The following is a 10,703-nucleotide window of genomic DNA, read 5'->3' as shown; positions in this document are numbered from 1 at the left end:
AGCGCAACTCCTCCCCCATTGGGGGAGACTGGGTACGTTCAATTTATCTAGCCCGGTTGGACGAGAGGTGCAGAAAACGACTGAATATCCAAATGGCCAAAAATGACGAACTCCGCTCACCGACGGTCTGGTGAACTAAATCAAGCGAACCTATTAGTTTTCTCGCGCCCCCACATGCACCGATGTTCGAGCCTGCAGTTTAGCTCTGATTTGTTTGTTTGTCTAATGCTTTGTTTGTTCGTTTGTTCCTGTTTTAAGAAAAATTATGGTTATCCTCATTATTCTGTGAATTTAGGTCACACTGTTGACAACAGTCTGTTACTCAGTGTATTAACTAGGCCTACATCCCAATAACCGTTTTCGGCACGCATGTCTTGTGGTATATTTTTGACACCATGGTGCATCTCAATAGTTGCCTGGAAAGTAGAACTTATTGTCAAACCAAATAGGTGGCATGAAATAAGCATAGCTCAGTAGAAGGTACACGATTGCGTCATGTACATTACATCTAAATCCGTAGAGAAACCATTTCAGCACTCATCCATATTCATGACTATTTCAAACCACAGGAGGTTGGTGGTACCTTCATTTGGGAGGGCAGGTTCATAGTAATGGCTGGAACAGAATCAATCAAATCAAACTTTATTTGTCACATGAGCCGAATACAAGAAGTGTACACATTACCGTGAAACGCTTACTTTACAAGCACTTAACCAACAGTGCAGTTCAAGAAGAAGAAAATATTTACCAAGTAGGCTAAAGTAAAAAGTGATAATAAAAAGTAACACAAGAATAACAATAATAAGGCTATATACAAGGGGCACTGGCACCGAGTCAGTGTGCAGTATATGTAGGTGGGGGCGAAGTGACTATGCATAGGTAACATACAAACAGTGAGTAGCAGCAGTGTACAAGGGGGGTTCAATGTAAATTGTCTGGTGGCGATTTTTATGAATTGTTCAGAAGTCTAATGGCTTGGGGGTAGAAGCTGTTGAGGAGCCTTTTAGTCCTAGACTTGGTTCTCCGGTACCGCTTGCTGTGCAGTATCAGAGAAAACAGTCTATAACTTGGGTGACTGGAGTCTGACAATTTTACGGGCTTTCCTCTGACACCGCCTATTATATTGGTCCTGGATGGCAGGAAGCTTGTCCCCAGTGATATACTGGGCCGTTCGCACTACCCTCGCCTTACGGTCAGATGTCTAGCAGTTGCCATACCAGGCGGTGATGCAACCAGTCAGGATGCTCTCGATGGTGCAGCTGTAGAACCTTTTGAGGATCTGGGGTCCCATGATAAATATTTTCAGTCTCCTGAGGGAGAAAGGGTTTTGTCGTGTCCTCTTCACGACTGTCTTGGTATGTTTGGACCATGATAGTTCGTTGGTGATGTGGACACCAAGGTACTTGAAACTCTCAACCCGCTCCACTACAGCCCTGTTGATGTTAATGGGGGCCTGTTCGGCCTGCCATTTCCTGTAGTCCACGATCAGCTCCTTTGTCTTGCTCACATTGAGGGAGAGGTTGTTGTCCTGGCACCACACTGCCAGTTCTCTGACCTCCTCCATCAGCAAATTTATATATGGTGTTGGAGTCGTGTTTCGCCACGCAGTTGTGGGTGAACAGGGAATACAGGAAGGGACTAAATACACACCCCTGAGGGGCCCCAGTGTTAAGGATCAGCGTGGCAAACGTATTGTTGCCTACTCTTACCACCTGGGTGTGGCTCGTCAGGAAGTCCATGATCCAGTTGCAGAGGGATGTGTTTAGTCCCAGAGTCCTTAGCTTAGTGATGAGCTTCGTGGGCACTATGGTGTTGAACACTGAGCTATAGTCGATGAACAGCATTCTCACATAGGTGTTCCTTTTGTCCAGGTGAGGAAGGGCAGTGTGGAGTGCGATTGAGATTGCGTCACCTATTGGGGCGGTATGCAAATTGGATTGGGTCTAGGGTGTCTGGGAGGATGCTGTTGATGTGAGCCACGACCAGCTTTTCAAAGCACTTCATGGCTACCGACCTGAGTGAAACAGGGAGGTAATCATTTAGGCAGGTTACCTTCGCTTCCTTGGGCACAGGGACTATGGTGGTCTGCTTGAAACATGTAGGTATTACAGACTCGGTCAGGGAGAGGTTTAAAATGTAAGTGAAGACACTTGACAGTTGGTCCGTGCATGCTTTGAGTGATTTCGAACTCATCAACACTTGTGTTTGATATGCTTCCATTCACTCCATTCAAGGTTTCCTAAACCGTATCGCAATCAACGATCAATTCCCTTCAGTTAATCAAAATGAAGATCCGATGACTCCAACGCATTGTAAATGCATTGGTGTCAGCAGGGCAAGAATGAATGCATTTATACTGCCACCTAGTGCTTCGAAACCTCCTAAATTATTAATGAAAAACTGGTGGCTGGCTGTAAATTGAACCTTGCAATAAGTGTGTTTTTAGTATAACGTCAATACAGTTCTTTCTTAGATTCAAAAGCTATTTCATTTTATTTGTGATACATTTACAAGAACTGACAGTTAGAGAACATTGTCATGTCAACTCCATTGCAACCCTAATTTGTAATTGTGTCACAAAACAGTCAGAGTACATTCTGACCCATCACTCATCTCAAAGCTTTAGCTTTAGCAAAAACATGTTTTTTCATAACAAAATGTATCTCTCTGTAATTACATACGTATTACAATGTAATTAATCTATTGTAGTGACAGCATTAACCAAATATCCACACTTTATTAAAAATAATTTCACCTTTATTTAACCAGGGAGGCCAGTTGATAACAAGTTCTCATTTACAACTGTGACCTGGCCAAGTTAAAACAAAGCAGTGCAATACAAACAACAACAGAGAGATACACATGTAATAAACAAATGTACAGTCAATAACACAATAGAAAAAGTATATTTACAGTGTGTGCAAATGGCGTGAGGAGGTAAGGCAATAAATAATAATGAGCATCGATACTTTTACATTTCATACAATATGCTTGTATAACCTTCCTGTATGTAAGCATACAACGACAAGAAGTTTGGACCTTTATGGCACAGATTTCGTGAGATTTCTCTGAAACCGTAGGAGCACTGGTTCAAGACCTCCCTTCAGCTGTTCCCACTAAATTGCTCCACTGTTTCCACACTGGAACCAAAGCCCCACACACTGAAGGCAGAGGTGGAAAAAGTATCCACTTAAAGATACCTTAATAGAAAATGACTCAAGTAAAAGTGAAAGTTACCCAGTAAAATACTACTTGAGAAAAAGCTAAGTATTTGGTTTTAAATATAGTTAAGTATCAAAAGTAAATGTAATTGCTAAAATATACTTGTGTATCAAAAGGAAATAATTTCAAATTCCTTATATTAAGCAAACCAGAAGGCACAATTTTCGTGATTTTTTATTTACAGATAGGCAGGGTCACACTTCAACATTCAGACATAATTTACAAATGCCAGATCTGAGGCAGTAGAGATGACCAGGGATATTCTTTTGATACGTGCGTGAATTTGACAATTTTACTGCTCCTAAGCATTCAAAACAGTCCTAAGCATTCAAAATGTAACAAGTACTTTTGCATGTCAGGGAAATGTATGGAGTAAAAAGTACATTATTTATTTAGGAATGTAGTGAAGTAAAAGTTGTCAAAAATATAAATAGTAAAGTACAGATACCCCCAAAAACTACGCAGGAGTATTTGTCCTCAGAGCAGTACAGGCTCCAGGACTTGTCATTCCACCCCAGGCTGCTGCATGCTGTTGCTCTTGCGGTTGATGCTTTGGTAGGTGATGGCGAAGTCTGTATCTGTTTCTCTCCAGTCCACCTCCCAGTAGCAGTGACCCCTTGACACACCCTCACACTGCCTGGGATTGAAGAGAATTTAATTAGTTGCGTTAATTGAATTGAGTCTGACCATCCACCAATCCAACCACCATACATCATAATGGTTGAAGATATCCCTCTAGTGGTGTGGGGGCTGTGCTTTGGCAAAGTGGGTGGGGTTATATCCTTCCTGTTTGGCCCTGTCCGGGGGTATCATCGGATGGGGCCACAGTGTCTCCTGACCCCTCCTGTCTCAGCCTCCAGTATTTATGCTGCAGTAGTTTATGTGTCGGGGGACTAGGGTCAGTTTGTTATATCTGGAGTACTTCTCCTGTCCTATCCGGTGTCCTGTGTGAATTTTAGTATGCTCTCTCTAATTCTCTCTCTGAGGACCTGAGCCCTAGGACCATGCCTCAGCACTACCTGGCATGATGACTCCTTGCTGTCCCCAGTCCACCTGGCCGTGCTGCTGCTCCAGTTAACTGTTCTGCCTGTGATTAGTATTATTTGAACATGCTGGTCATTTATGAACATTTGAACATCTTGGCCATGTTCTGTTATAATCTCCACCCGGCACAGCCAGAAGAGGACTGGCTACCCCACATAGCCTGGTTCCTCTCTAGGTTTCGTCCTAGATTTTGGCCTTTCTAGGGAGTTATTCCTAGCCACCGTGCTTCTACACCTGCATTGCTTGCTGTTTGGGGTTTTAGGCTGGGTTTCTGTACAGCACTTTGAGATATCAGCTGATGTACGAAGGGCTATATGAATCAATTTGATTTGATTTGAATACAAACGTATTCTCCTCTTATTAGCCATATGCAGAATGTTATTCACTTATTTACCCTATACATAGGGAAGTCGAACTTTTAGCCTGTTTCACAGATCCAATGGACGCTCGACATGTTTGACTTTCAGCAGACGCGATTTAGAGTAGTGAGTGCATACGTCTTTGTACTTTTTTTTTATTTTTTTTTTACATACTGCCCCCTGGTGGAAATCGAAGCCACAAACCTGGCACCGCAAGCGCCATGCTCAACCAACAGCCACACGGGATCTAATGTAAATCCTGGTTAAATTGTGTTTAGGGGCATTTAAAATGTCTCTCCATGGTTTAAATATGAATAAATATATGTCATTGTTGTGAAAATGTGTGTGTGTGTTACATTTATTATCATATAGAAAATATTGATTTACCAAGTTATATTACGATAATTTCCCTATCGTGGACAGAACGTGTTTACTACATTACACAGATTAACGTTTTCACCACGCGTGAATTACAGAAAATACACATCGTTTTTACCTCAGATTGGTGATTTTAGCATTCACGTTTATAGTCATCACGATCTCCCAAAATATATTGTTTAAAACAGATCATTATCTTTCGTTTAGTACACGTGTTTTTGTCATACGCGCCAGTCGGTAGTGGGAATAAAAACGTAACTATCATGTGGAAAACAGTGGTTTAAAGAAATTCGGACGCTCCGCCCATAAAAGTATCTGGTTTCACATGAATTCATGGATTTGAAGTTTAAACTATAATTAAAATGAAAACCAACCCCTGTCGCTTGTTACAAATCGATGTGAGCTGATGATTCGTTTAAATTATCCAGTCAACATGTGTTTTGTTTCCTTTTCTGTATTGGCTATCTACCGAAATCATTTTCTCACAGATATATAAATTGATAAATGGCAACGACAGGTGATCATATATCAACAGACATGTAGGTATGTTGTCAGAAGAGCGCAAACGGTACATTTCGCCGCGGTTATTGTCCCACTTCCATTGATTTCAATACAATATTGATGTGAGTGATTAAATTGTGATTCTATTGATTACAGTAGAACAGTGACTGCTTTGTAAATATTGGTGCATGTCCAGTTTAGAAGGTACTAATTTAGCAAAATGCAAATAATCTGAACACAAGTGTGACGTGTGTGTAGGGAGTATCTTTTATTTATTGGTCTTCAAAATATCGTAATTTATTTCAGCATATTGATTATGAATTTGTGCATATAAAACCAATCTTTTGACACTCGGCCATAAAGCAAAAAGCTACGACAACAGGAAGCAGCAACAGTAACGTTATCATTTTCAATGTATGTTTTAGGAATATGAATGGTACTTTTAAAATAATTCTACTACAGGATTCTACTTTATCAGGTAAAAACTACTGAATGAGACCAACAATATGGGGGTTTTGATGCCAGCAGCCCTGATGCCAGCAGCCCTGATGCCAGCAGGGCTACCTGCCATCACATCTGGGCATCATCAGACGAGGTCATTCCCCAAATGGTTTAATAAAATGTCATATTGCATTCCGTCTTTGTTGTTCATTCAGTTAAGCCTGTGCTCGATTGAACTATTGGATGGTATTCACCGAACCTGTTCTGCAGATACACAGAATATATCTGACACACTGGTTTCAATGCCAGTTTCATCCATCCTGCCAATAATGGGAGCGTTATTTCCTCCAAATTAGTGTTTTCTGTCACAGGAGACAGGGCACAAATGTAAATAGACACTGTTATTTGAATAAAAAACGGGTTAAAATGACTCATATTTTTGGAAGTTTTGTCTTTTTTTGTCTTGGATTTTTAAGAACCCACCTTGACTGAATCCACAGCCTGGCAAAGGTCTGTCCACTTCTTCACTTTTGTGGCAGACCGTCACCGTAGTGAGGCCCCGGTGTTCACACTGGGGGACCTGGTCTGGCTCTCATCCCGAAACCTGCCCTGCTGGAAGCTGGGTAGCTGTTTGTGGGACCGTTTAAAGTCCTGAGGAGACTGAACAAGGTGAGTTACAGGTTACAGCTTCCCCCGATTACCGTATTAACCCCTCGTTCCATGTGTCTCTCCTCAGGCCTGTGGTGGCTGGTCCGCTCCAGGAGTCTGAGGTGCGGGAGATTCCTCTGCCCCCTCTGGACATCGAGGGGCCCCCTGTGTACTCCGTTCGATCCATACTGGATTCGAGGCGTTGGGCGAAGGGCCTTCAGTACCTCATGGACTGGGAGGGGTAAGGTCTGAGAGGAGAGATGCTGGGTTCCGGTGGAGGATGTGTTGGACCCTTCAATGCTGCAGGAGTTCCACCGTCTCCGTCCGGATCGCCTTGCACCTAGCCCTCCGGGTCGTCCCCGAGGCCGGTGTCGCCGCGCGTCAAGGGGAGGGTACTGTCATGACCTCCACCGAAGTCGTTTCCTCTCTTTGTTCAGGCGGTGTTCGGCGGTCGGTGTCACCGGTCTTCTAGCCATCGTCGATCCACTTTTCATTTTCCATTTGTTTTGTCTTGTTTTCCTACACACCTGGTTTCCATTTCCCTCATTAATTGTTGTGTATTTAACCCTCTGTTCCCCCATGTCTTCGTGTGGAATTGTTTGTTATAAGTGCTTGTGCACATGTTTATTTGTGCGCGTCAGGTTTTTGTACCCATATTCTGTTGTATTTGTATGCCGTTGGGTTTTGGATTAAACTGCTCTGGCTACTACCTAGTTCTGCCATCCTGTGTCTGACTTCCCTGCCACTGTCACGCCCTGACCTGAGTATTCTTTGTTATCTTTATATATTTTGGTTAGGTCAGGGTGTGACATGGGTGATGTATGTGTTTTTGTACTGTCTAGGGGTTTTGTAGGTTTATGGGGTTGTTTACCATCTAGGTGTTTATGTATGTCTATGGTTGCCTAGATTGGGTCTCAATTAGAGGCAGCTGTTTATCGTTGTCTCTAATTGGGAACCATATTTAGGCAGCCATCTTCTTTGGGTATTTTCGTGGGTTATTGTCTTTGTGATGTTGCATGTTAACACTCAGTTTCGATAGCGGTTTTGTTTGTTTGTTTGTTTGTTTGTTTGTTTGTTTGGTGTACTTCGTGTTTTTTCTTCATTCATTAAAAGTATGTATTCACACCACGCTGTGCTTTGGTTTCCTCACTACGGCGATCGTGACAGCCACCAATTACGCACCCCTATACAGTAGATTGATGAGGGGAAAACAATTATTTAATACATTTTTAAATAACGCTGTAACGTAACAACATTTTGAAAAAGTCAAGGGGTCTGAATACTTTCCAAATGCACTGTATGTACTATGTACGCACTAACATATAAAACCGATATGATTTGTCCAATAGTTGACAAAAATATAATTCCAAATACATTGTGAGATCAAGGACTTGCAAATCCAATAATAGAGGGAAAATACTGTGCTGTAACATTGCATATTACATATTCCTTTTAAGATTGTGACCAAGACAATTCCAATGTGAACAGTTCCTATGTTTTTATATGTAGGTATCAGTATTTTGTCTCCCCCATACCCCAACGTCTAATCTTGCCAATTTTTTAAGCAGTTTTGTTTACACACCACCAAACTGATATCCAGAGTTTCTGTGAAGGGATGAAGGGCTGGTATGTAGCTGTGGTTTCTCCCTTCACATGAGTAGTGCCTGTTTCGGATCACCTGATAAAAATGACATGTTAAGACACATAGTCATAAATACAGTATGATGCAGTGGTTTAACAGTATCAATAACCTTTAGGATTTTGAACTATTTTCATTGTAATGTGTTAACTAATAAAATTCCAGGGACAAAAATATGAATACAGCTATCAAATTAAATATATTCCATGTGGGAAACTGGGAATAGGTCATGAATTAAATGTATCATAGTCTGTTGACTTGGTCAGTCGCACCACCAACGTTGAACATCACCATCCTTTTCAATGTTGCCTAATTTTACATTTTACCGATCTTCAATTATACTTTACCTCTGTGCAAATGTCTCCCTCCACAGCACGCAGGAGAAACAAAATCCACAGGAGAGCAGAAACCATGTTGTTTACTAAAGCATTCAACACTTAGTAATTGATAATAACATGTTAGTTGATAGGCTAGTACTAGATACTACACCATCACTATCTATTTGAGAAGTGGCTCTGCATCTCACATGTATTGTTCATCTATGGATGCAAGTCAGTTAAGAACAAATTCTTATTTTCAATGGCGGCCTAGGAACAGTGGGTTATCTGCCTGTTCAGGGGCAGAACAACAGATTTGTACCTTGTCAGCTCGGGGGTTTGAACTTGCAACCTTCCGGTAGCTAGTCCAACGCTCTATTCACTAGGCTACCCTGCCGCCCCACGCTGTTTCTCATTTTCTAAAAGGACAAAGCTATTTAAATTTGTGTTCCCCTGTCTCCACATTGTCACCACATCCCCTGATGCATGAGAACGGGGCATCTATGTGGTAGGACCAGTGCCAGAGCTGAATGAATGTGTCTGTTTTGTAATATTCACAGATACAAAATGATGTGGTTGATACCCATTTTGGACAGTTTTTCTGTTCTTGCATGCAGCAAGGACAATGCACAGAGGTAGGTTATGTCATAAAAGATTTATTGTAGACTCAGCATACTTCGACTTCGCCACCTCAACATCAGTTCCAATGCAGAGATCCACTTAAATATTTCACAATTTTCTGGACTTGAATCTCTTGAAGGGTTGGATTTCCACAATAGCTCACTGGTGCTGATGACCTTTTTAACATGGTGTCATCACAAGTATCTGGAAATTTTTGATACAGCAATCACTGTCACAAACCAGTTATTCTTTCAATGACAGGAATCTGAGTATGCTCAAACTATCTGGTGACAAATTACTCAGGAATATCTCAAATAACCTCTCTGTGAACCTTACTCCACTGGAAACGTTAGATATTTCATCTTGCGGTATTGAGAAGTTACTCTGGAACTCTTTTGTTAATCTGAATACGTTACGAGAGTTGATTCTTAGTGGAAATAAATTGATATCTGTGCATTTTCAATCCAATCCTAGCTTTGCTTCAAAATGCAATTTCAGTGAAATGAACTATAAAAATAAAAACAAATATTTTGTGTAAACCATTAACAGAATCAACACAGACCACTAAAGTGTTTGGCTTTGATGTTGAATACTGCACGCACATCTTGAGAGTTAAACTTTTAGTGCCCATCTTTGTTGTCATTTTTATTCTTACATTGGCAGTCTTGGCCTTCAAGTTCCAGTTCTACCGGTGTTATTGCTGCATTTTGCTGATAGGCTACAAGATCTCCCACCAGCAGGATTGCCTTTACGATGTCTTTGTGATCTACTCCAGCAAGGACGAGGCCTGGGTGATGGAGGAACTGGTGGAGAACCTTGAGAAAGGAGGCCCTCCCATTCAGCTGTGCCTCCATGAGCAGGACTTTGAAGTGGGCAAGTCCACCTCCTCCAACATCATAGACGAGGGCATCATCGGTTGCCGCAAGGTAATCTCGGTGGTTTTGTTCCACTTCATTGACAGTGCGTGGTGTCGCTTTGAGTTTGAGGTGGCTCAGTCCTGGCTGGTGCTGGAGGGAAAACACAATATCATTATACTGGAGGACGTGGAGGAGGAGGAGAGGACCAAAAGTGTTTGGGCTCCACAAATACCTGAAGAAGAACACTTACCCGAAATGGAGGGACATCTCAAAAACACAACCATAAACTGGTTCCTGTTGATGAGCTGACATTATTCTCAGAATTAGCATCTCTGTTGTCAGCTTTTTAGCTATACGGCATTTAATTGACTTTTCAAAACAGGGTTAGCAGAACTTACGCAGTGGATTTTGAGAATGAACATAGCAGGTTAAGATAATAGGTTAAGGCTAAGAAAAGGGTTAGGGTTAGCTAAAACGCATAAATAAACAACAGCTTTCAATGTCAAATTTGACAAAAGCTGTATTCCATCTAGACATGACCTTCTTTGACATTAGCTGATAATTAGCTGAGGGGACAAGCTGTACCAAAATGAACTAATGGTGGGCCGTGAATCAACGTAGGCTAATTGTGCATTAGATTATGCGTTTTCATTAGCATGGGACTGTTATGCGGATA

The 10,703-nt window shown here is 41.7% G+C and overlaps 1 pseudogene; it reads left to right on the top strand.

The window, feature by feature from the left end:
- Positions 1 to 3,939: 3,939 nt before the first annotated feature.
- On the top strand, positions 3,940 to 10,313 carry LOC135510137 (toll-like receptor 4; annotated as a pseudogene).
- Positions 10,314 to 10,703: the final 390 nt, after the last annotated feature.

Source organism: Oncorhynchus masou, chromosome 23, assembly GCF_036934945.1.
Source record: "Oncorhynchus masou masou isolate Uvic2021 chromosome 23, UVic_Omas_1.1, whole genome shotgun sequence".
NCBI lineage: Eukaryota > Metazoa > Chordata > Actinopteri > Salmoniformes > Salmonidae > Oncorhynchus > Oncorhynchus masou.
Note: the sequence above shows the minus strand (reverse complement) of the source record. Positions and strands in the feature narration are given on the sequence as shown.